We start from the raw sequence: 24,872 nt of genomic DNA, 5'->3' as shown, positions 1-24,872 counted from the left end.
GAAAACACTATTAATATGGGAGTTGTTTCTCGCATTTTACATGTGCCACGCATCAACTATGAGAAGACATTTATTTTGTTTTCCCATCATGAATTATTAATAAATTTAATAATATTGTGCCCTTCTCCATTCCTTTTTGTGTTTAATTTTTAAAAATTTGTCATCTTTTTAAAGTTCGAGTACTTTTTGCTATATCTGGGTTGCACTGTTAATATCAGCCAGTTACTGTACTAAAACTTAACTAAACATTTACTGCTCACGTGCCTCGCATCGTTGTTTAATTTCGCAGAATGCTCAATAGAGTTCAATGAGCTTGTTTGCGTTATTTTTCTCCGTTACAGATTCAAATGCTTTGGCATCGCCAAAGAGTACATCGGTCAACTCTTTTCGATTGTCTTTGACCTTCTGAGGAATCAAAACACTGGCCAAAGTTTGGTTCATTTCCACGTAGCGGGAGGCTTAAGTCTATTTTATATTTGATGTCACAAATTGACGTTGTGTCTTCAAATTCATTTGTGATATCAAGTGAGGAATGGACCTATGCATGTCACTTGTTTGGTCGTGAACCAAACGGGCTCAGCATTTTTCTGCTTCGGAAGGTCAGAGTAATTTGACAATTTTACTAAATCGTATTTTTTTGCGCAGATTAACACTGACTTTAAGTACTTTTTTAAGCGGAAAACATTTCGTGGGTATTGTGTTCTTTAAAGGAATCCTCCTTTCTTACAACAAATGTCTGTGACCTGGTAGATCTTAGTGTTAAAGAAATCTTATCGTGCATTCCCTCATGATATAGTAATTTCTCTTACACAACTTAAAAAAGCAATTTTTCTTCCAACAAATAATGTGCAGCCAAGGATTTGAGTTAATCTCATGACATTTGTTGTAAATTCACATCGATCTACGGCGACAAAGATTGGTATGACCTTGGTTGACCTTGACAAAATTTTCCCGCCAGAAAAAGTACGGCGTTTAAATTACGCATGCGGTAAACAAAATTCTGAAAATTTTCATGAATAATGGATTAAGAATAAAACACAACCGCGGTTACAAAGATTATTTTGTGTTTTATTTATGTTTGTGTTTTATTCTTATTGAAACTTAAATGGCCCAGGTCAAAGAATCTTTGAGAATAATGAATTAGTTGCTAGGAACCAATCGCCGACAATTATGTCAAGATTTGCGCATGCTTTATCGAGCGAATCACAAAACAATGACGGATGTGATTTGCAGAAATTTAATTTTATCCAACGAGCTGGAAAAGGTAAATTGAACACCATAACAAAGATTTGTGAGCTGATGTTTCGTCGGCGCGAAGGGCTACTCTGTGACGCTCGAAACATCATCCTAGCAGCGCAGTTTCTTTAGAAAATAACCTTTTCATTCGTTTTGAATTTGCAGAATTTTGCGTGTAAAGGAGAGCAAAAACGGGATAATGATTCATTTAAATTTTTGGCGGCTTAACTGCTGAATTAACCCTGCAACGTTTTTGTATAGGAATAACATCTATTGTAAGTAAAGTTTGGAGGGTTCAAGAAGTCAATTTTCTATTAGGTGGAGATAATTTAGAGATAATTGATCGTAGGTCCGCAATTCGTGCGTGTATTGTAAAGAGGAGAGTAGGATGAAAAACAAATAAAGCTCGTTTGATGTTAAAATAAATTTGTTTTGAATTGTTATTGAATAGTCTTAAACGGCTCATTCTCGTTTCTTAATGGGGTTGGATGCTGAAAGAAGACACCCCGTTCTTCGAATTCGACGTCGACGTAGTGTTTATTTTAGAGGGACACCTCCGCCGAATAAGCGCCGGACCAGCGGAATGAGAAAATTTGCTCCATCGTTATCAAGCCTTTTTACCGCGAAGGGTAGATCGGTTTGTTGTGGAGAAACTCACGAGGATCAATACACTTCGGAGAACGATTGTAATGAAACGCAAGGGCTCGTAACATTCCTACGTTGGAATTATTGTGGGATATATAAATGTAAATCAGGTAGTCCAACTTACCAGGAAAGTAAGTTGAACGTTCTGCTGATTGCTGCCAACGTTCGTGATTCCCTTACACCCAGAGGGGACCCTTAATGTGAAGAATGCCTGTGTCAATGAGCATGCGCAAGGAATCGTTGTCACAATTGAAAATACATATATTTTACCCCTAAAGCATCCTTTCATTGGCGCACACGATCACAGTATTTGAACCAGAGTTCCGACAAAATAACGAACTTGGCAACCCCAATTTTTATTGCTGGAAAGTAATTAGCAGGCTAATCGTCATCATTGCTTTCATTTTTTAGTCTCAGAATAAATTAGCTGAGGACTTCTGCTCTTCTAGTTGGGTTGACTACAAACCAACTTACAGCAAATCAAATGATTTTAGGATCTACGAAATTTCATGTATTTGAACTGTGGAATGGACATGAAATGGAAGTTGGAAACATCTTCGCAGTTAAATAAGGAACTTAAACAACAGCAAGCAGCAAGCCTGTAAAATCCAGACTCGAACCCCGTGCAGTTGCTCTCCACTGCGCATGCTCTACCAGATCAAGCCAGCTGAGAGCTGCTCATTTGCCTCAGCTGCTAATCTAACTGCTATGAACTTTCTAACTTTCATTTCAAACATCAAATATTGGTTTTTCGATGAGTGGGAAAACCCAAAGTAGCGGAGAAAATTCCTCGAAGCAGACAAGAAAAACAAGCTCAACCCGAATTTGACGTTGAGCGCGCCCCCCACCCCACCTTAGATGCTGGGACACATCGGTAGGTAGAAGGTATGTGTTTCAACAATTTTCCAACTCATCTCCCATGGTGATTATGATGACGACAAGGGTGACAACAGAAGCGACGATGAAGGTAGATTACGAGCCGGGATTCTTTTGCCGTTTAATTAGTCGAGCTCGAGAAGGAGATAGGCATGAGAAAAAAAAAATGGCCGCGCGAGATCTGGATTCGAGGAGGAGCGAGCGAAAAGAGGTCGAGTCCAGATTTCGCGCGCCTATTTTCTGTCATGCACGTACGTAGAAGGCATATGTTTCATCAGTTTGCCAACCCATCTCCCGTTGTGATTACGATGACGACGAGTGACGACGAGGGTGACAATAAAAATAAAGATGAAGGAACAGTGCTCATCAAATAAAATTTTCAACCTTTTTGAAAATTTTAAAAAGAAATTTTTCTCCTGTAAGAGATGAGTGCTTTCTTGGAAATCCTTTGCTGTATGGACCTATTTTAATTAAGAAGTCCAATAGGTTGTTTGCCTTTCTTGAGACAGATGTGATAGCGGCGTGGACAAGCAAAGGAAGCCAATGAGAGATCTTTTGTTTTCGTCCACCAACATGGTGCTGATGACGTAACCTGATATTAAACCCCGCCTATATATGCGGTTTTCCGCATACTATGGCCTGGAAATTTTATTCAAAGCATACAAAGGGTTTAGACAATAGATGAAATGGAAAAAAGGATTCAATGACTGAGTTTCGCGTCAAAAGCATGAAGTCAATCGTAGCGGTGTATAAACCCTTGTTACGGTGTTTTGCATTGCGCGACCCTACTGCGCATGATTTATTGCGTCATTGGCGCGCACTTTTGCTCGAGTGAATTGATAAAATGGCGGAGTTTCATTCACGCCAAGCGAAATCTGTCAAGGAATGGCTATTTTCTCCTGAACGAGCACTTTGATTTCCTCACCCCCCTTCCTTTTATTGGTGTTCTGCACTCGTAATAGGTACACGGAAAACATATTTTAAGGAGAAAAAAATTTGGATAGTAGAAGTTGTAGTATTTATGCAAAAATGTCGTGAAACTGCATTTGGAGCCAGACACTTGAGTGTGAGGTGATGACGCAGCTGTCAAATTTTCTTACAATTTCTTTGCATGATCGAGCAATTTGAAATAACTTTACTAAAGATTTTAGCCTGGACAAACAAGTAAGCTAGAGTTTTAAGTAATATTCAGTTGCTTTTGCAAAAAAAAAGAACAATGACTACAGAGAAGTCGGTTGTAGGGTCTTGTTTTGTAGTTTTTTTAAAAATAAGCATTTCACCTTGAAATCTCAGCAATTTTCACGAAATCCGAGCATTTGATAATTTTACGCTTGTCTTCTGCACGGACGTTTGCTAAAAAGCTCAACGCACACATGAAGCGTGCAGCGCATTTTTAAAGTGTCTTTTTGCAGCGTTGTCGTTACAATTTTGATTACAAAAACACTCGACACAAAAATTCTTTCCCGTTATAATCCTGCATTATTCTTGCATGAAAAATCATAAAATAATATGGTCGACGCCCTATTACATTTTGCATTCAGGCGAGACAATTTTGAAGGGACGCCAAATTAGCAACAATAGCACTGATGTTCCTCGTGTAGATGTTGCAAACATGAGGTTACACGTGGCACACTTTGTTGTCACTTCGATGGGTCATAGGAATTCATGCCTTCTAGCCAATCAGCGAGCTTCGTGGACGAAATAAATTGAAGCCCAATTTGGACAGTCATCGCTTCGCCTTCGGGCAAACAGCTTGTTGCCTTTGCCGAGGAAGTTTATCGAGGTATCGTTGCTGGAGGAAGAAGTGATCTTGACGAATATGACGCTGCGTTCCAGACACAAGGACTACTTCGGAGAAGACAAATTTAAAGGCGGACCATAGTAAAGGTGAAGTATGTGCGTGCAGAAACAAATGCGCTGCGCACAAAGTTATCACACTTAAGTGGGACACCTGTTTTCTTTTCTAATGCATATTTCTCTTGAGAATTAGCTCTCGTTAAGTAAATTTTGCCGTGGAAGGGTCGAGGTTTTCTTTCTAATTTCAGTCTATATTATAGCCTTCATAGCTCTCCATTCTCTACAATGTCTTCTCAAAAGAAACCCTCAAATCTTAGCAACCAAAGCACTTGTTTAGAAAGTTCCAAAATACTACTTTCTAAATTTCTAAGCAGGTTTTTGACGAGAATAAAGCGAATGTCATCGATAACAGACGCAGCGGACAAACATGTATAATTGTCGTTGCGCTTTGCAAACTAGCAAACAACTTTTCTCCACACAGCTTGAGTGAGCCGCGGCGGATCAAGCGACTTAGATCTTGCAGTCATGGAAAAATTCTTTAAACCTCGTTTCATCTCGTTTCTCAAAGATTGGACGCGATGGAAATTGTGACTCCCAAAGTTCATGTTATTACTTTCTTTGTAGTAATTTAAAAGTGTACAAGTCACATTTTCGTTGATAAAATTGATGTGCTTCATTCATATATTCACTAAAAATATCGCCTACAGCCAGACTTGCAAACACATAAAGTCCGGTCTTACCCACTCTGAGTTCGGCGGACAAACCAAATCTTAGGATTACGTTCGGAACGTCGTATTTGTAATCTATTACAAGAACCTAAGACTTTCAATTTAAACTTTTGTTACGCACTCCTTTCAATTACTTGAAATGCAGAAATGTTTATACTCAAATTTTTGAGGTGTGGCACGTTGCATTGAGTTAAAATCCATCTTTAAAATACGCTTGGAAACTCCTCATTTTGCGATGTCTTTGTCCAAGTCTCCATCATTAGGTACGCGAATGAAAGAGTGAAGGCAAATAAGGTCTACGTACATATGGCAATATAATATCCATTTTAACGCATGAGCCTCCACCTAGTCACCACACCCCTGAATTACCCAAGAACATGTCACCTTCCCCTCCCCTCCCTGGTTTCTTCTTCTCTTATTCCTATTTCACCCACACAGCCTTTTTCCTCCCCTTCTCTATTTTTCCTTTCCTCAACGAGTCCACATATTTTATTATTATCAATACGGGCGGCCAAATGACAAACTGCCCTCTGTAAAACGCTGTTTTTGCGGGCCAAACAGGAAATGTGCGGGCTGAAAATACATTTGCCGCCCTGATACTGATTGGCTGCAGAGATGTCAAACAAATTCGCTCGGCCAATGAGATTGTCCTATTTAAGTGCGAGGACAACTTCTACATTTGGTTTAAAACCCGCACTTCAAATATATTCATTCCTTTCATTCTCGCAACCTTTGTTTGTATACACTGAGGGACATTTCCATACCATAGTTTCATGCTATATCTCTGCTAAGTTTAAATTTTTCTTATTAAAAGAATTGGTACGATTCGGCCTTGGGTATTGATAATAATGATAATCAAATGACTTTTGTCGGGCATATAGCTTATTTCTGTCTCTCATAGCATAATTTGCACCCTCGCTCCGTTCAGGCGCAAATGATGCTACTCGGGCCACAAATAAACTATATGCCCTCCAAAAGTCATGTGATGTCCTATTCATAATCGTCATGACAACTTTGCAATTTACTTTTTACCCTAAAAAGTGTCCTTATCAATTGATAAGACTTCGTGAGGTCATGTAATTCCCTTGCACTGCAGCCCCTGTCATTTAGGAGCAATAAAAGCAAGGTGACACACGCTAACACCAACCCGGTGTGGCCAACACATCACGCATGCGCACAACCATTTCACCTGGTCAATTAGCAGCCATGGACAGCTGTTTCGGCCTTTTGGGCCTTATCGTCATGGCGTAGCTAACATACCAGGCGGGTGTGTTTAGCACCCCTTTAAGTGGCAGCTTCACATGCCAAACATGTGGTGAGCTGGGTTGGGAACAGCAAAACTGTTCTCCCACGGCAAGCGTGTGGGAAGGTGGATCACATTAAGAGATCGGTGTGTCACGTAAATTAAAAGGAGCAATAAAAGCAAGGTGACACACGCTAACACCAACCCGGTGTGGCCAACACATCACGCATGCGCACAACCAATTCACCTGGTCACTTAGCAGCCATGAACAGCTGTTTCGGCCTTTTGGGCCTCATCAGCATGGCGTAGCTAACATACCAGGCGGGTGTGTTTAGCACCCCTTTAAGTGGCAGCTTCACATGCCAAACATGTGGTAAGCTGGGTTGGGAACAGCAAAACTGTTCTCCCACGGCAAGCGTGTGGGAAGGAACAAAGGAGACTTTTGTCTGATTGGCTGTTGAAAATTGTAGTATCCAGTTTTCCAACCGTGCGCTGTGATGAACACCGCGGCAAAACGTACTGCGCATGAGTTCAAATTTGAGCTTCCGGTCAATACGCATTTCCGGTTACGTATTTAAATCCAATGTAAACTGAGATGAAATCCCCTACCGCGAAGTTTGAAAACAAAAAGTAAGAGTTAGCATAAGAAAGTGGGAGAAAGGTTTGTCTCGTTGAAAAGTTTATTTTTCATTTAAGTTTCAAGCGCTTGCACCAAGGGGTTTGGTGTTTGCACCAGCAACGAAATATGAGAGAATTTCGGGCGCGTTCGCGCTCGACAGGAGCAATTTTTTTTTCGTAGTTCTCCTTGTTGCGTTGGTTTGGTTGTGCGGCTCACCCGCAAACAAGTGTAGGAAAGCCAACAAAAGCAGCCGTAAATGTGCCGGCAAAAATATTTTTTGTCAGAAGATTTAGCCAGAGCTGCCGAACTCCAAGTGGGTTCAATCAACAGTTTGCCGTGTCCATTGGGACGAAATACGGAGGAGCAACAACAGGTGCTCGGTTCTTTCTTCAAAAGGTACGTATAAAATTATCTCGTACTATTTTGGAGTGTCATTTGCATTTAATGTACCTCACATTTTTATTTTACTCTTCTTGAATACAGTACAGTGCGGACAATTACTTCACTAAAATTCATTGTTGGGGTGCAGTTAGGAAAATGCTACCTCAGGCGGTTCAGTCTAAAATTGGTATATTTTGGAAAGAAAAAAGGAAGTTACGGAAGCTGGGAAATATTATTTGGAAAAATTAATTGCCAAACGAATTTAAGGAAAAATAATAACTTTATAGACTGCAAAACAAGCACTTTATGCCACTTGACAAACTAATTTTTTTTTAAGACCAAACCCATAAAATTGTACCAATAATTTTGTCAAAAATTTTGTCAAAAATTAATGCCATTTTCACAAGTGGCTATTGAAATTCAGTAGTACTCCAATGTTGTCTCCACATTGAGGATTCAGGTAGAGGGGTGTCCAGGAATCCTATGACACCGACGTTTTGAAAAATTTCACTAAAAATGAACCTACTCCATTTTTCATTTAGTGGGGGGAGATGCTTTTTGGACATCCAATTTTCAGTCTCTGGATACAAAGAAACTCATCACTAATATGTCTGTTTTTTATCATTTTTTTTAGATCTTGCAATTTACTCGCTCACCAATTTTAAGACTACACAAGAACTTGAAAGCAGCAACACACAGTGGTGAAGGTCTCCAAAAAGTTCACAACCATTTCCAATTGCTGTTCCAAAGACTTAAATTTCTACTAGCTGGGAGGATTTTACTGTAAAAAAAATTACTACAGCTAGTAACACACTTTCATCACATTGTAGTGGGTTAATGTGACAACAACAAGGACAATCAACCAAGAATAATTATTGATTTTATCTTCCAGCAATAAAAAGGAATTATTATTTTTAATTGCTGGAAGATAAAAAAACAGCAGGAGGATATAAAAGGAGGATATCAAATAATGTATCTTGAAAGATAAGAAAACTTGTTGAAGCGGATTCAGTTACATACTACAAAACTTTTAAGAAATTGCAAATTGGCCTAATACATACTTCCAGTACAATAATTTATTGTATCTCACATTGTGGACTCGGGTAGCATCTCAGCTGCTTCAATAAATGTTTAATCCGCCCTTCCATCAGATTTAACTTTTAAAAAAACTCATAACTTCATATTTCTGTAGTAATAATTCTTCAAGCATGTTGAACAAGAGCATACTAACCTACATTTGAAAGGGGCATAATCCCACAATGCATTTTTCTGGATATGACTTTACAGAAATAATTCCTGTTACCTTTCCATATGGACAAAATACTTTAACTAATAATAATATTTTAGATATAACAAGTGTGCTGAATTTTTAGCGATTGCTTTTAATAATACTAATCTTTCCTACCATTCCCAAGGATGAATAAATTAAGTTGAATACAGTAAGTGGTCACTGGTGAAGTAAACAAACTGCCCCAAGGGGACTCCCTTACAAAAATGACAGGAGTTTTTGTTGTACCTTTTTGGGGCAAAATTTGTGGATTTGTAGTGCTTGCAATGCTATGATCAATATCTGGAACTGTACATAGCAGAATTTGGTACGCCAGCAAATAACTTTTACTTCTGAATTATAAAATGCCAGTCATTTGTCACTTTAGAACTGGTTCCTTTGTAGGGGTTAAGATTTCGTTCGGCTACGTCCACTAAACAAGACTCTGTTACCTTCAAGGGTTGTTTTAAAAAAATTTCCAAGTACCCTGTCATTTTCATAGGGAAGACCCCTCCTGAGCAAATTGCATCCTTATGTTTGGGTTTCCATTGATTTAATGATAAAAGCAACATTGTTCTAAAATAATATTTAAATACCATTATAGTCTTTTTAACCTAACTTTTTTGCACAGTTTACTCCTTGAGCCACCAGCTTCAACTTTGATACTTTTGAGCAGTTATAGTAATGGTGGAGGTTATTTGGTTCAACTAAAGAATAAGAAAATCAAAGTAATAATAGCACTAATGAGCTGTACAGCTGAGGTCTGTCAAATTTCCATCTGAGTAACCTGACAGCTCTTACAGTACTTCTCAATGTAAAGAAAAGGAATCTTGTGGACTTGAACAGTCCCAAACAGAAATGCTGTGTATTCCAAATATGTTCACATGAACTCTTCAAGGTTTGCCTGCTTCCAGAACTTCAAATCCATGAATAGTTTGAATATTTTTCCTGGGCTCCTTTAAATTGTGTACACTTTTTAATGGTTTGCCTTTAAACATAACATTCACAATCTAATGCAAATACAACTGAGGCTGACAGGACAACAATCCTTTATTTAAACACAACCAATATTAAAGAAATAATACATGCTTGTGGGGTTGTGTGCTAATTATAATCAAGATGCACTACAGGAAATAAAAACTTAAAATTAACTATGTAAGAGACATACGATATGAAGTAGAAATTAATTACTATCCAAAGATCATATTGTAAATATTATAACAGGTTGATTGACAAGTCCTTTATAAGTCATAAAATTATTTGAAGTCCAGCAGGACCCAAGACGAGAAGTTATGATAAAAGCTTTAAACTTTTTTCTAAAATATTTTACTGCTATCAAACCCAATGAGACCTTATGCATGGGATTGTCACTGTTTCTAGCTGCAGCTCCAAATCACGTAATATATTAATAAATTTTGTCATCTAAGAAAAGAACAACGTGTGGGGTGTAACCAAAAACGTCCATGGTAATAATGTAATTCTTCATTTCAGGAACAACTATCCACTGTCAACCATCACATGACTCAAAACAGATTAACTTGATCCGACAACACATGACAGTCCCCTAAAACCAAATTACATCATTAATGCTTCCACAAAACAATAGTCTAATAAAAAAATGATTTGTTACACGCAAAGAGTCACGAATCTGAATCTATAGATATCTATATATAGCTCTAGTAATGTACCCACACTTCAGTTCTTCCAAACATTATTTTAACTAAAACATGAATTGTGGCAGGGTCAAAAACGTGCCTTAAACACAAATTAAGTGCAAATCCATAACTTGGTAACTATTTTAACGGACAAAATAATGAAATTGACGTCGACATGGATCGGTGAGTTGTGACCCCGGGGTTGTGACTGCTAAGAAGTATAATAACTTAAAGATATATTAACAAGAAAAGAGAATATAATAACCTGAAAAGCAGCTATTTAAAATATTTGATGTTAGGGTTACGTTCCCAATGACACAGTCACACTCAAAATCAAATTCACATCTGATCGAATCATTGATCATTCATGTTATGTAGAGGTGCCGATAGTAAGGAGTAACGCAGAAAAAAATAACCTTCACGTTGCACAATATTGCCATTTCCCTGCCACAAGCCAATTCACACATGAACGGAAACCTTGGGATCCTTCTTTCTGCACATTACAGTAACTTTTTTACCCGATGGCAACTAACTTTCTACATTAAAAATTGCGTAAAAAAACTTACCTGTTTCGCAGCTCTTTTCCCACGAAATAAAATTTTCCAGGAGCAAGTTTTCCGAGGATACTAGTTGGATTGGACTTGCAAACGTTTTACACAACATAGACGTTCTCAAAGAATACATTCCATTTGAAACTGGCGTTCAAACTAGCCTTGATCGCTCTAAAAAGAACGTAAACCAACAAGGTACCGATTCTCAAACGGCAGCCATACTGCGCGACTTTCGCCAGTGAAGCAAACCGGAAATGCGGAAGATCACGCATGCGCACACGTTTTGCCGCGGTGTTGCTGTGATGTAAACAAAGACGGCTTTCGAAGCGGTGATTTGAACCTGTGCTTCTATGATCGTTCTATATAGCTTCTGCCAGTTGAAGGTGGTCATTTAAACTTTAAGTGACAGGGAAAGATTCTGCAAGGGGCATTTTAGTCGGTGGAAAGTTTTCTTTCGTTACGCTTTTTGCAAGCAGCCCTTTTAGTCTGCTCGGGGAAGCAACGCCTCTGAAGTTGCTTCCAGTCAGCTTTTATACTTTTTAGCTTTATTTCTCCATTTAAGTGAATGCATCGGAACAAATGCTCAAAGTGCGAAAAGACCCGCGCAAAGGCCAGATTCCTTTGTTGGGAAGGGAGTACTATCTAACGTGGTTGCAAAATATATCCCTCGAGCTCGCAGGCTTCGATTTATCCAACTTGAATGCAGCGCTGGAAGGAAGTATGTCACTTCATTCACTTTCTTGCATTGATCGTTTAGAGTTATGAGATGTCCTCAGTCCTTTGAAAGAACATCTTATCTCAACAGATATGTCGACAGAAATTTAATACCAGCCGCGCCACCTCTATTTTGTGTATGTGTCTGAGGCCAACCTGGTTCACTGCATTTATCTCATGTGCAAACACTCTCAAGATACAATACCTTTAAAAATTTCAAGAACTTTCATTTAACGGAACCAAAACATTATTCTTAGATACATCAACTGATCATGAAGGCATGCTTGATAATATATGCTACAATGAGTCAATAATGAAGCTCCAGTTTATTACTTTATTGGATAATTCTGTCCTTGATCTATGGTAACTCCATTAAGTCTAGCCATAGTAATTATTCATTGTTTTCATCATTTATGCTACCAGCGAATTCCGCAAAAGTGATGTTGATGTTCTTAGGAAATCTATACATTAGTGAGGAATGATGTGGTCACTGCCATCAGACTTGTAGGTTGTACTGAAATGAAATTTTCTGAATGAGTTCTCTTTGGGGAGGTAAAAATTTCACTTGATCATTTGTAGATGTAAATTACACCCACATTAAATGTACAATTAAAATTGGGATGTCTGGAAATACATAAAGCAGGTCTTGTCTTATGTGCAATGTTTAAAACTAAAAGGGCAATTAAAGGCAAAGCAGACTTTGTGATAGAACTCTGACACAATATTAACTACTTATTAATTTTGATGTGAGCATTTCATGCTCATTCATATTCATTGCTCACTTTTGTGGTAAGTTACTATCTCACTGCAGAGAATAATGTAAATTTACCTAAACCAGGGTGAAAATGTACAAAATGTGCAGCCATTGCAGTCTTAAATGTTTTTAGTCTATTAATTAACCCATTGACCCCTGGGGGTTCCCTATTGATGAGTTAAATACTAAGTATGGCCGGTTTAGGGGTGAAAGGGGATTATTAAATATAGTACATCAATAATATTACCGTATCAGTAATTGAGCCAGTATTTAATAATTAATGTGTCCCAATTAAATTTATTTTAATATTGATTCCAACAGTGTTAAGTAATTAATATACATTGATTTAGGATGATGGAACATCACACACCATTTTGTGTTCCGACATTAAATTTTTTTTTTTACTTCATTCTTGGTGTATGGCAACTTATAGTAACTGCAAAAAACTTGCAGAAGAAATTGAAGAGAAGGTATACCTGAATATTATGGCTGTTTTGTGTGTCAAAAAGTTTAATTGACCTGGTTTTTGTTTATTTTTGCTGCCATTCACCATACAAAGTTTAAAGAATTGTTATATTTGTATTATTTATGAAATGGGATTCCAAAAGCAGAAAGATGCAAATAGTGACACACACACCCATGCAAGGCAGCCACACAAGGGAATGAAAATTTTAAAATATACATTACTTACAAATATAATGTATAATTACTTATCATGTAAATCATCATGAATAAAATTATATTTTACAATAATTACTTGTCATGTAAATTTTACTATACAGTTTGTAAATATCTTTAAAATTTCAATTACTACAATTTCCCTCAAATTTAAAGTAAGAAATTCATCAAATCGAAAAGTGCAGTGCAAAGTTGTGGTAAGCAGGCATTTTTATTTGTAAATATTACTACACTAACTAAACATTTTTTATGTAATTAAGTATAATTTTAATAGCTGGGACTACTATTTGTTGCAATAAAAGCAAGAGTCTTACTTGCAGTACATTGCATTTAAGAATGCATTGCAACTGGATAGAGTTGAATCATCGCATCTCAAAGTGCCAAGTTTCGATGGAAATTAGGTTTACTTTCACAGGGCATTTTCGTGCGCCCTGCCACTTTTGAAGGAAAACTTTCAAAGCAGTTCGATTCTTCACAAATATGTGCTTTCCATACTAATGGCGATCGCTGGACCAAGACATATTTGCTGAGATTTGACCGAAAGTAACGTGAACACTGACGCCATTAATGATTTGGGGTAAGAAAATTTCAGTTGCGCTTCAAATATACACGGTTGTAGTCCACATTTCAAGAGGAGAAAAGACAAAAAAATGTCCAGACGGTATGAAAATCACACATTAACAATACAGAGACTTTTGATGTCTTAGTCCAGAGAAAATAACACTTGATGGTGGAAAAAACAAGCACTGTTTCGTCGACAAAGAAAAGCACTTTGGTAAACGAAGAAGTCGAAACGTCGGGGTTCAGTATTCGCTGTGCCACTTTTACCGAGAGTATCTCTAGTCAAACCTTATCTTTGGCTCACAAAATATCACCTGTTGACAGCTTTTCGTGGACGAACGTCGGAGACAAAAGTCCTGTACTCTTAATGACCGAGTTCGGTTTAAACAGAAAAAGCTGTAAACCGATTGACATTTTGCAAAATGACTCTTTCGTCCGGATAGGATGTATTCGCGTCAAAGAGAGAACAAACGAAATTCTTCTGTCATGTTTTTCTGTTACTTACCATAACTCCATTCATTGATAAAGTTTAAGCTGTGACATCCTTTGAACGGATTACAAGCTCATTTACCACTGACGCGCCATAAGCAAATCCCGTCAACCTGGCAAATTTGTTTTGCATTCACTTCAAGCGCGGGTATCCACGTGAAAAAAACCACAGCGGAAAATTTTAATGCCGGTTCCAGTTACTTTAATACGTAACATTATTCAATATTGTGATTTGCACATTCAATCATGACCATACGCGTTGCGAATAAGGTAAGATTTTTCCAACTTCGCGCAATCCTTTGACTAGTCTGAGCACACCACATCATTAAACAGCCGATCTAAGCATGTTTCGTTTCATCCGAGATAAAGGACTTTCCCAAGTAGAAGGAATTGCCGAGGTCTTTCTAGCTTTTGTCTATCTCCTTTCGGTATTTGTACGACAAGTGCATAGATAGCATTGAAAGTGAATGCAATAAAAACTACAACTAGCGACAGCGTCGACATCTTTTCTTCCCGCGTTCTAAGACTGTCTCGAAGGTTTTCAACCAATCACAATGCAAATAAAATTGAATTTGCCATTGATGATGCGCATGCGTGACATTAGTCTCCTTTGTTGTGGGAAGGTGGATCACATTAAGAGATCGGTGTGTCACGTAAATTAAGGACGTTCGCGCCAAAATTTTCCTACGGTGAGATTTTCTTCATTTCTCGCCTAGAGTTAGGTCATAAAGTACTTACTCCAAAAATGAAAAAAAAAAAATGGGGGTCACCGACTTTGTTTCGGAGAAAATGGCAGTGGAAAAATGCCTTAATTTCGAGAAATCGGTCATATAGCGAGATGTAGGCTCATCTGCTCATCCATCGAAAATCATAAAAATAGACTGTTGGAGTGAAAGTTTCCGTGCATAGGTTTTTAGGAGTGAGATTTTTAGATAATTGTATGCCGCTAGGGATGTGGTAAACAGTAGAGTTCATCCTCGACGAGCGTTTTCGTAAGCTCTATCCGTTGCAACCACTACCGGAATTCGATGGCACGAGGAAAGAAAATGTTAAAAAAAGATAACTTCTTACGGTGAGAATTTTTTCATTTCATCATATTTTGTAGATAGTAAGTAAAGTAAGTGATTCATGATTAAAAAAATAGGGGTCACCGATGATCTGAACGAGTAAAATCGATGTGATTTTGCAAAGCTCTTGGAAAAGTTCGTTTGTCACGCTTTTGCGTGACCTGTCGGGCAGGGACTGGAACCCAAGAGAGGATCGATCGTTGAAGAGATGAAAGGTTTTTACCGAAAAAAAAAAACCTTTCTCGAGCATAGCAACGAAGTTTTAAGAAGCGGTCATCTTCATTTGGTTGGTGTTTTGTATAATATCTCTCCATTGCCGTCATGCTCATCGTCTGGAGTGTGTTTTTTTGTGAGATTCAATCGCTGATTGTTTCCACGCAGGTCCGCACTATTCAAGCGGACGAGGAAGAAAATACTGCTCATTAATTTTCACGAAAGTAAAGTAAAAGAACTTTAAAAACATGCATTCACTGTGAACTTAAGTTCGTAGGGTAATAAAAACATTAAAAAGAAACAGCCCCATTAAATTTACGCAACGGTTCGTCCTCGAGTTTTCCAAACTTTCAGCCACTAGTCTACTCGATCAGCTACCTTTTCCAGAGCTTTTCCATCCTCCCGCTCACTTCTCTTTGAAGTTTCATGATGATTCGGAAACAGATGTGCCATTCTTTTGCCGGCCTGGAATTTTTTCCTAGGCGTTTTTATCGCCATGTTATTTGAACTGATGCTTGAAAAATTTGTATGAAAGTCAAGTAGACTAGTGCACGACTGATAAAACCTCGCGAATATCAGTCGTGCAGTAGTCTACTTGACTTTCATAAATATTTTAAATCAATTTTGACTGATCACGATCTTCTCTGATCCAACGCTGTGCAAGACTTATCGTCCACGGTTTTTGCAAAGGTTTTAAAACCTCAACTTCACTAATGCTCGAAGTAATGCGTGACATCTTACAGTCGCGTTACCTGCGCAGTAACGTTACGCACAAACAATTAGCGCGAACGTCCTTAAAAGGAGCAATAAAAGCAAGGTGACACACGCTAACACCAACCCGGTGTGGCCAACACATCACGCATGCGCACAACCATTTCACCTGGTCAATTAGCAGCCATGGACAGCTGTTTCGGCCTTTTGGGCCTCATCAGCATGGCGTAGCTAACATACCAGGCGGGTGTGTCTAGCACCCTTTAAACTGGCAGCTTCACATGCCAAACATGTGAAGGAGCATATTGCTCCTTTTAATTTACGTGACACACCCATCTCTTAATGTGATCCACCTTCCCACACGCTTGCCGTGGGAGAACAGTTTTGCTGTTCCCAACCCAGCTTACCACATGTTTGGCATGTGAAGCTGCCACTTAAAGGGGTGCTATATACACCCGCCTGGTATGTTAGCTACGCCATTCTGATAAGGCCCGAAAGGCCGAAACAGCTGTCCATGGCTGCTAATTGACCAGGTGAAATGGTTGTGCGCATGCGTGATGTGTTAGCGTGTGTCACCTTGCTGTTATTGCTCCTGTCATTTAAACCGATTGTTTTCATGAGGTCATGTCGAATCCCTCCCCCTCAGTTAAATTTAGATTGCCTGTCCATAAAGCACTCACAATTCCCCAAATTGGATTTTTGCAAAAATTGTCTTGATATAGAGGTTTTGCACGGCAGCTATGTTGCATGTCATTAACAATTAAAATCTTTTGCATTAGAACTAACATTACATCCCATACGAAAAAAAGAATCCATTGTTCCTGTCACGCAACATGGCTGCCGTGCAAAACCACTATACCCTTTCTCGAACCGGTCTGTGACTTTAGCTTTAGTATCATGAGCGAACTATACTATTGAATTCCAGTATTCATTTATTAGGCCTCGTTTTAAGCCATCTCCGATCCCTGATATACAACCAGCCAATTGGTACCAAAATGCCTTGAGTACCCCGAACCCTGAACTATCGCTTCATCTTTTGGAGCAAACCATGAATACTTTTAACTGAACTAAAGCTGAATTCGTTATGTGCTATGTAATCCATTTGGAACATTTTGTCTTGCCGCACACAGTTTTAGACTTATAGAACTCGAAGCGTAAGGACTTTCCTTATCCCGTAAAAATGATCATTGTATTTGAATTGTCCGTAATGCAAATGGCCTCGATATTTCTATACTTTCCACCAACGGTATCTGTCCGTCTCACAACTAAGCAATATAAAAATCATGGAGAATGCAGTACACCCTACCTGACCATATCTAACGTATTATCTGTCTTTTTGCATGTGAATTTTGCGTAGTATTTTAACTAATTTTCCTTCCCATTACAACGACTAAAAGACCGCGTCAATCATCAAGAGAAATTTATCGAAAGGAAAGGTTATTCCCTATAGTGTGAAAATTTTTGTGCGACCTGCTTGGTGAAAAAAAAGAAAAAAAAACAAGAAAGAAAGAAGTAACTCTGCAACTGTACAACTTACAAACGGTTCAGACAAATGTACAAGATGGAGAAATATTTGTACTCTTTGTGCGTTTTTGTTAAATGACTCGTAGATTACTTTTCCATTTTGATATTATCAGTCCTCTTTATTTTCAAGTTTTAGCCGCTTTCCTCCATCTACAAACCAGTATATGGACTACTGAAATACCAGTAATTGCCTTGGAAACCGTAAGTACTCTCTTTGGTGTATACTAGCTTTAATTAATACCATATTAATATTCACACTAAACTTCTTTATATTTAATTGTAGCTGGAAGCATTTTACAGAAACTTCTAATTCCACACCTTTTACTGGAGACATAGAACTGTAAGTTCTTTTTAACAGCCTTGCTTAATTTCAAGGACTCCATGCATTTTTACAGCCATTTTCGATTTCCGTCTCATTCTTTGTAAAAATAAAACCGATTTAGAAGAATTTTAAAAAATTACTTTATCACATCATTTCAATGTACTTTAAAAAAAAACTGCAGTTTGAAAAAGAATGGTACGTTATCCTCTTAATATTGTCAGACCTCCTCCACCTGAACAAACCCAGTTCTAGTTCGTGTAGTATTGCACCATATATCATCAGACACTTACACCAGGCCCAATATCGCAGATCACGGACAGACCTTTTCGTTGTAGCTATGTTACCATAACTTGCAGCTTGCAACAAAACTGAGAAATTGCATTTAGAGATTTCCAAAGCGTAAGTATCATTAATAGCTTTTACGTACTTAAATTACTCGTAGAGTTGGATAATAGTACTTTATCGTGTTTTATAATGTTAGCCCTATCTAGTGTCATTTTTTTTAGCCGTATTGACTAGAGAACCAGTCTACAGACAAGAAACGCCAGTTATTACCACAGAAACCGTAAGTACATTTTTCGTTTTCACTAGCCTAAAATTAATGCCCTATATAATATTCACATTCATCTTGCTTCTTCTCATCCTTAGTTTCAACAGTAAAATCTTACAGTCATTTTGAGATTACCAACATCAAACTGTATGTAAGTACTTCTTTTGATACTCGTCATCCGAAAAATACCTTTTTTAAATTATGTCCCGTTATTCGCTTCATTTTCTGACACGTCTTGTCCGCAGCAGACGATGGAATGTGCATGGCTCTTCACTTGTCACACCCACCACTAACGTCCGCACAGTATGTTCCTCTTCATAGCCTTATCTCTTCCAACCATATTGGAGTTTTAGCCACGTCTCTTATGTTATTACAATTGTTGCAATTTAAGCATTCCCTCAAATATCGCACTACTTTTCCAACTAATCAACAATCCACCGATTTTCAAACGATAAATAAACTCTATTTTCCAAAAATTAACAATCTCTCTTTCTCTATTCCGCACATTTACCCATTCATAATATTTAAGAGAAAAAAAAACTAAATATAATTAAAAAGATAACCAGTAAACAATAATTTAAAATATAAATTAAAAAGAAATAACTATGAAACTAATTTTAAAGAAACGACTTGTCACATTTCATCTTCATTGCCTAATTTAGTCGTCAGTGCAGGATCTTTCCCATCACTTTGGCGAAGGTCCTGGAGACGAGACCGTTTACACCCTACTGAGATCATCACAAATTTCCAAAATCACTAATACACCTTGTTTTACAACTTCTTTATTATATTTTCAGTTTTCCAAGAAGTTTGCGGTGAAAAGATCTCTTAACCGTAAGTACATCATTAATTAATAGCCTTTACTTATTTAAATCACCCGTAGAATTCTATAATAAAAAGTCCTTAACACGGAAATGTTGTCCCACTTTTTTTTGCTTCTAAAACGTTTAGGCGTATCCATTCCACAATCAGTGTATAGACATTTTAAAACGCTAGTAATTGCCATGCTAACCGAAAGTACTTTTTTTAAAAATCTTCAATACCCTTAATTACACGCCCTATAATAATATTCACACTTAACTTCTCATGTTATTTCTAACAAGATCTAAACCCTCATTACAGGAAATTCAAATCCTTCGCCATTATTGGAAACTTCCAACATCAAACTGTAAGTACTTGTTTGTGCATCCACAATGTGTCAAGTTTTTCCGTACATTTTCCAGATAACTCTTCTCTGCAGAAGACTATGAATTTGGTTCTCCAGTTACTACGTCCCCTAGTATCTTCCACACAGTGAATCCTTTTCATACCAGGCAGCTATTTTCCTGTTTGCCCTCCGCGTACGTTTATAGTATTCATTACAGTTGCTGCAGGCAACTAAAGAATCCCTTAGAAAATCTCGCGCTACTTTTGCAACTAATATAGCGTTCCTGTGCTTTCAATGTGCTTATTTCCTTAAGCTAGCTACAACTACATGTTACCAGCCGCTGAGAACACGATGATCAGAGCCTCCAAAAACTGCTCAGGGAACCTTAGACACAACGACCAAGAGATCATCGGTAAACCTATTGTAATTTAGTGTTTATTTGTAGCCAACAGCACAACACTTTTTTTTCCCAAGGTTTCACACGATAATATAAAATGATTTGCAAATCCTTCTCATCTCTCTTTGTCTTCTCTTCCTTTTTTCCGGACAACGTCCACTCCGTAGAAATTTTAAAACAATGAATAAATATAACAATAAATGATAAACTATTAAACCGATTAAAAGACTACTTTATCACATCATATAATCTTAACCCAACCCAGTTCTAGCTATTATTGCACCCTGGATCATTAGAAATTCAGCAAACTACTTTGTTTATTTATTTTTGTTTACTTTATTAGTCACTGATTTTAGTGGACATTTCTGAAAAAAACTACACTTATTATTACAGTTTACAACCTTCCGAGGAAACTTGTAACAAAACTGACAGAGTCAATTCAAGATCTCCAAACCGTAAGTAGACGATTTCATACCCTTTGCAAAGTTATCATGTATTTCATCCTCCTTAATTAGGTCCGTTAACGTCGGAATCCGTCTCGCGTTCCCATTACGTTTTCAAACACATCTACTGCCACAAGACCATCATGGAAAGATTTGAGGTTTCATAACGTTCACATAGTAAGTACGATCAGAACATGTCAACTGACAAATTCAGATATTTCTTGTATATCAGAAATCCATTTAAAAAAAGAGCTAACTCGCTGAGTGCGGACTTCTAATAGAGAACAAGATTGAAGTCTACAGAACGTAAGTACATCATTCGCGACTTTTTATTTAACCTAACAATCATTTGTTAAGGACAAACAGAATAGATGACGACCAAATGCAAGCAAGAAAAAAAACCACCCCAACTCCCAGGTATAATTTATCTACGACCTCCATATAGACTTGAATGTTATCTAAGCAAACTTAGCACTCGTCCTCTTGTTTGATACGATCAAAATCCATAACTTTTCTCAACTTCAACCAAGATTTTGGACTTTCCGTTAAAATAACACGGTTCTGAATAACTACTGTCCTTTTTTTTTTTTTTTTCTTTTTTTTTTTTTTTTGGTTTTTTGTCCATTAGCAATCTACATCGATCTTTAAAAAATATCTATTCTCAAAACAGCAGTTTACAAAACGTCAGCCCCCATGAAACTTCCACGCGGCATTCGCCATTTTAATTCAAGAGTTTTTTTTTATTTTATTTTTTTTTAGCCATGAAATTTTTCCAAGTCCACACAACATTTTGTTTTCGGATTAACTGTGTAAGCTCATTTCAGCAAACCAAGTCACAACCAGTGCATATTCAATAGCACTTCCCCAACCATACACTGCACTAGTGGCTAGCGGTAAGTACTCTTAAAATGGTAGGTACTTGGTGTCTCTTTTTCTATTGTTTCAAATTTTTTTAAAGAAGGTATAAAACGTTCAGTAATTATACAATTAACCCTAACCCTGAAGGTTTTACCGTGTTTACATAATGTTGTGCAATAGATAACCACTAAATGACAAAATACACCACGTATCTTCCCTTAACATATCCTACTGCTCACCATGTTTTTCACGTGATTTTACGTTACATCGACAGATCCGATCAATTTGAATTCTGCAAGAAATTGATAACCTTCAAAACCATTACAATGTGATAAAACGTTTCTTTTACCGTGACAAAACAAGAACAAACACACATAGTTATTAGCATTATTTATTGCTTCTCGGCACCACGTAAACCTTTCTGACGGCTATCGCAAATAGCACGACGGTGCTAAGACACCGCTAAATAAACGCTGTCAGGCCTGTAACGACAGACCATAATTATGACCTCTCATTATTTTTCTTCTTCGCGAAACATTAAAATTTTTGTCGTCTCCTTTTTGGTGAGTAAATCACGCCATTTTAGTCATCGTCGTGTTTAAAATCATTGAAACCCTAGGCCTTTAAATGATATTTCTCTCATTACCTATCCCAACCCCACTTCTTACCTTGAATATCCCAACACCATGATTTTGAGAACATACATTTCCCCTTGCTACCTCCCACCAATCTATCCATCTCAACCCTACTCTCTTAGACTAAGACGCTATACTTTTGTGGAAACTCAATTCCCTATCAATTTTATTCATAAGGACATTTCACCTAATAAAATGCCCCTCTCAACCTCCTCCCCTCTCAAAATTATTGCTCACCCAAACCCTTTTCCTTTCATTAGTTCCCAATTTGGCGAGTCGGAAATACCATAATACTCTTCGTTTTTTCTCCCTCCGCAAAATTTTGCATAAGCATTTGTTTCCAGTTTTGGGACTTTCAATGGGCCCAAAAAAGAATAAAAACAATGCTTTATTCAAAATTTGGGGAGACAAACAAATTTGTATGGTATTTTCCGACTCGGCCAATTTTCAAAAATACTCCATCATACACTAGTACCACCTTAAATAATTTGTGCTTCCATTTCATTTCATCTCATAGTTTATATAATTAATTTTTTTTTACATCAAATCCCGAGTTTTCCTTTCCCTTGTAAACAACACTGAATGTACATACACGCGATCTCCCCCCCCCCCCTCACAAGTTCAACCCAATCCCAATTCCGAACTACACTAGCGCCCAATACCCGACAACACATGATGCAGATCCTTTACCACAACAACTTCTTTTTCAAACTTATGTATTGCACATAGAAATTCTAAAATCTAAATATTAATTTTTGGTTCAAAATGCCCACTTAATTTTGCATTAAATTTGTGTACAAATACACTTTCAACAACGTCAACCCCCATACCTTCAGGAACACTTAATTCTAACAATAACGGAAAATTCTTACCGAGTCAGAGTCGATTCTGCCCGTATAACTAGCGATTTCACCCTACAATTTAAATACGAAAGGAACCTTTTCTACACTGAATGTAGAATAAATCTCTTTTTGGATGATCTTCCAAAATGCTCAGAAAAAATCCCACTGTTCCTTTGCGGGAAAAAGATTTCGGAGAATGTAGTCTATAATCTTCGACTCATTTAAGACACGTTCCTCTATCTGTAACTAAGCGTATAAGTAACCCTTTTGTCAAATGAAACGTTCATTTTTACTCATGTTTGTTTATTTTCAGCTCTTAACTACATGGCCTCATCTCTTCCTCACACATCCCATCAATTCAAGAATCAGGGACTTCAACGAGACCAATGGATGATCTGAGTTCTTTATCATGCAAGTAAATCCTAACCTTATTCTCCAAATTAACTTGAACGGCTTTGGTGATATCACAGTAAGCGTCATTGAACAAGACATTAAGATCATTTAATATGACCCATACTCATTTATACATGTACTTTACACACTACGCCCACAACTTTTTAGGTGAAACAGATCACGACCGACGCAGGGAAAGAGCACAACTTTCAAGTCCAGGTAATGATTACTTCAAACAATAATTTATAAAATTAACTAAGATTGTTTTAAAATCTTCGAGATCGGTGATGCCTTGAATACCATTACCTAACCTAATTTATCCCATTTTAAAGCAGGTGTTCATGGCAACATATACACGGACGATACTAGCCAACCGTAAGTGCCCTTTTTTTTTTTTAATTCTCATTCAGTCAGTCTTGTTTTCCGACTTGTTCCTTTAATGAAATTTATACTTTATTTTAGTTTTGCTATAGGCGACCCAGGTTTCCTTGCAACATAGCAGCCAGAAAGTAATCGTGAATTGACCAACGTAAGTAGAATCCTTAAACTTTTTTCATTAAAAAAAAATTCATCTCGCAAGGCAAATGCAATTATGAAATTTGATTGTCTAACATAATTAAACCCATTTTTGAGCAGATCTTTTGAGGTGGTAGCAAGTTTAATTTGCAGCTGGCATACACCTAGAAGTCGGACATCGCAATTTAAAATCGTAAGTACAATTGCCAGTTGCCAGTTCTAACGCATAAACATTTCTTGTCGGAGACGTTCTAATCTCCAGCTGACATTAATGGGTGCTAACAATTGTGATCCCAGTTAGCAACACTATTCCTTTTCAAAATTAAATTAAACTTTAGTACAATAGCAGCCGGAACAAAAAATGTATTAAGAATTCACCTTTTTAAACCCAGTTGTGAAATTTAAACGCTCTGCACGGATTTCGTTAACCTCAAACCACTATTCTTCCACCCCTCCCCGCTGAGTTGCCTAAATGTTCATACCCCGCCCCTGCCACCCCTCCCATCCTAACCCTACAACGATATCATGAACCCAACGCTTTTTGATTATCATGCAAACAAACTGCGTTCTCCGCAAATCATCCAAAACACGACCAGTTCATTTAAACAAGGTTTCGGCCAAAAAATATAATTTTTCCATCAACTTCCTTTGTAAAATCAGGCAAGAACAACGCAATGACAAAGTGTTGCAATCGTTCCTCGTGAAAGTACTTTTAACAAATCTGAGAGTTACTGATGCAAAGAGGCTAGCCATTTTTTTATCGTCCACTTTCGAGTATTAGCCTTGAAGTATACCATGTTTGACAAATTTTGCAGGATAATTTGAAAACCACCATGGCATCATAAGGACATGTAATTTTAGGAAGCCCTCTCTTCCACACTTGACTATTACCCTCCCCCAGCCCCACTCACCCCCTCCCCCCTCCTTCTCACTACCCGTACATGAGTACATGAGTACATGAGTTCATTACCTCTGTTTTTTTTTTTTTCATCACCTTCCCTTCCATTCTCTCTACACACCTTTCAGTCGTGATGTAAGTTTGGTGCTTTTAAATATGAGA

General features: G+C 37.6%; 1 protein-coding gene and 1 long non-coding RNA gene across 2 annotated transcripts in view; one reads left to right on the top strand and one right to left on the bottom strand.

Moving 5' to 3' along the window:
- Positions 1-24,872, top strand: part of LOC138028300 (TNF receptor-associated factor 4-like) — a 230,650-nt gene that overhangs the window by 148,395 nt on the left and 57,383 nt on the right. The gene's annotated exons all lie outside the window — the stretch shown is intronic.
- On the bottom strand, positions 9,825-11,238 carry LOC138028961 (uncharacterized). Its single transcript, XR_011127776.1, has 2 exons — positions 11,014-11,238; positions 9,825-10,356 (listed from the first exon to the last, which is right to left on the bottom strand). It is a non-coding gene; the product is annotated as an uncharacterized lncRNA (long non-coding RNA).

This window comes from Montipora capricornis, chromosome 13, assembly GCF_036669925.1.
Source record: "Montipora capricornis isolate CH-2021 chromosome 13, ASM3666992v2, whole genome shotgun sequence".
In the NCBI taxonomy this organism is placed as follows: domain Eukaryota; kingdom Metazoa; phylum Cnidaria; class Anthozoa; order Scleractinia; family Acroporidae; genus Montipora; species Montipora capricornis.
The sequence above is the reverse complement of the archived record's forward strand: the minus strand, read 5'-3'. Positions and strand labels throughout refer to the sequence as shown.